Below are 2,676 nucleotides of genomic sequence, written 5' to 3'. Positions count from 1 at the left end.
CCGATGCTTGATCGATGGTTATTTCAATTTTAGACGGTTACAATGTATGTATCTTTGGTTATGGACAAAGACAAAACCGTCACCATGAAGGGTACAACGGGAATAGGAAAATCAATTACAGGACTCTCGAAGCATTATTTATAATCGCAAAGGAGACAAGTGAAACTTTCACCTATGACATATCTATCAGTGTGCTTGAAATCTACAATGAGAAGATAAGGGACATATTAGCTCCACCGACAACATCAAAAAGGTAAAGTTCTTCTATTACATTGGAGCCTGTAGCTTCTCAAGTTTGGTGGATTTTGTTATATATAGGAGTTTTTAAAGGATAAGAAGATGAAAAGATACGAGCTTGTGAAGGATATAGGGTTTGAGAATTTTGGTGTTGCCAGGCTCATGAGGCACAAGGAGACAAAAGTGCTTGTGGCTATGAAATACATTGAGAGATGAGACAAGGTTTGCATAATTACTGTCTTTTGTCACTAATCTGACATCTTCTAATTGTTTTAAATATTTGATGCTCATTGTTTTGTATTGTTTATTGTGTTTTTCCCTAATTATTGGTTAAACATTCTTTAATTAACTAGGTTCCTTGTTTTTTTTTTCATATGCAATATTATATAAGGTTTCCATAGATTTGAGATATGCCACTTTTGTTGAGATTGATGAGAATGTAGCAAGGGAGATCATTTATCATAAATCGCTTCGACAGTCGAACATAATTTGTTTCAAGGAGGCAAGTGTGTTCATATGATTCACTATTTTGCAATGTCCTTTTGTTTTCATGTTGCTTTCTTTTGAAAATGGAAAGGATAAGTTAAGGAATAACTGGCCTAATCTGTTGAACATTTATTTTATGAGATGTGGGTGGTATCGACTCTAACTCATCTTGCTATTGTCATGGAATATGCAGTTAGTGGAGAACTGTTTGAGCACATCTGCAATGCAGGAAGGTTCAGTGAATACGAGGTATAGTTAAAATTCCTAACTGTGTCAATAATCAGTTTCGCATAAGCTTCTGGTGTAAAAAGGATTATGAAGGATAACAAATTGTGATGAACGAAATATGTAATTTTATAAGGCCACACTCATGGATCTTAGGAGCCTTGATTCCCTTTCTTTAATGCCTCTCTCATTTGGCTCTTGAGACTGTTATTTCAGGCTAGATACTTTTTTTTCAGCAGCTTATTTTAGGAGTCCACTATAGTCACAACCTGGTGACCAACTTATAAGAATTTATAGATAATTTTTCTTTTTACTGTGAACATAAAAAATGCCCTCTTTTAATTTAAGAGAGTTAGTCCTCATCCCTCATCAAACTTGGAGTAACTGGTAAAGTTGCTGCCATGTGACCAAGAGGTCATAGGTTGAAGATTTGGAAATAGCCTCTAGGAGAAATGCAAGGTAAGGCTACGTACAATACACCCTTGTAGTGAGGCCCTTCTCCGAACACCACGTATAGCAGTAGGTTTAGTGCACCGGGATGCCCTTTGTCCTCATCTCTCATCAAACTTCCATTGCCTTTGAAGAAAATATGTCATAGACATCTGAAACTGGAGAATACCCTTCTTGATGGAAGTGCAGCTCCATGCTTGAAGATATGTGATTTTGGATACTCAAAGATTGATGTGTTTTGATGTTTTGTAGATATAGACGTATATTATGCCCATAGGGATTTCAATATGCTCATAGTTTTCTCTTGCAATTGCAGTCGTCCCTGTTGCATTCAAGTCCAAAATCAACTGCTGGGACTCCAGCTCAAATTGCTCCAGAGGTCCTTTCCAGAAGGGAATATGATGGCAAGGTATTATTGTGATTAATTATGTGATTTTTTATATTTGGTGGAGAGGCATTATGCAATTGATATTTCTCTGGCATTCATCTGTGTGGAGATGAATTTGCTACCATGTGTGTCATTTATGGTATATAATAATAGTGTTTCCTCTTATGGGTAGTTAGGAAATCACTATTACTGGTCGCTATGTACTTGTATAACTGGTCGCTCTATGATTTGTTGAATTTACAGGTGATGCTTCCATCGTTGCAAAAATTACATCTTTCTTTATTTGTTCTTCTTAATCATTTACTCTTTTACACTTAATAGTGTATGTTGTTTAACACTGAATATGAATAACCCCATTGTATCCTTCGATAAAATTTTATTATCTGATTTGCTTAAAATTTTCAAATCAATTTTTGAATTTTTCATGTGTAGTTCAAGCTTGAATTTTTATTTGTCCTTTTAAATAACTTATGTTATTATATTGCTTTATAAATTTTTGCAGCAGGCGAAGAAAGAGAAAAATAGAGACATTTCATATGAGCTCCATAGGATGGATCAGACGTAGCAAGCGACTGTAGATATAATTTTTCTTTTTGTCCAATTTTGAATGTTGATTTAATTTTGCCTGATTTTATCATTCTTTTCTTCATCAGATTTTTCAGTCGGCATCTTGAAATTACTTCTATTTTTAATGATTCAAGCTTATTTATTTGAAGAATTAGATATTTTTCTTGAAAACAAGATTGAACCTTTTAGTTACTAATCAATTATATAACTTAACCAACTTATGGGTTGAGAGATGGATGCTGTCTATCTTAAGTCATATTTTTACATTGATGGTGTTTATATTTCTTTATTACTATATATATTTTGTTGTTCTAAATTCAACT

The 2,676-nt window shown here is 33.9% G+C and overlaps 1 pseudogene; it reads left to right on the top strand.

Annotated features, from left to right (window-relative positions):
* The first annotated feature begins 339 nt into the window (after positions 1-339).
* LOC107862792 lies at positions 340-2,351 on the top strand (annotated as a pseudogene).
* The last annotated feature ends 325 nt before the right edge of the window (positions 2,352-2,676 follow it).

Source organism: Capsicum annuum, chromosome 1, assembly GCF_002878395.1.
Source record: "Capsicum annuum cultivar UCD-10X-F1 chromosome 1, UCD10Xv1.1, whole genome shotgun sequence".
NCBI classification, from domain to species: Eukaryota; Viridiplantae; Streptophyta; class Magnoliopsida; order Solanales; family Solanaceae; genus Capsicum; species Capsicum annuum.
This window is presented reverse-complemented; position numbering and strand designations above follow the sequence as displayed.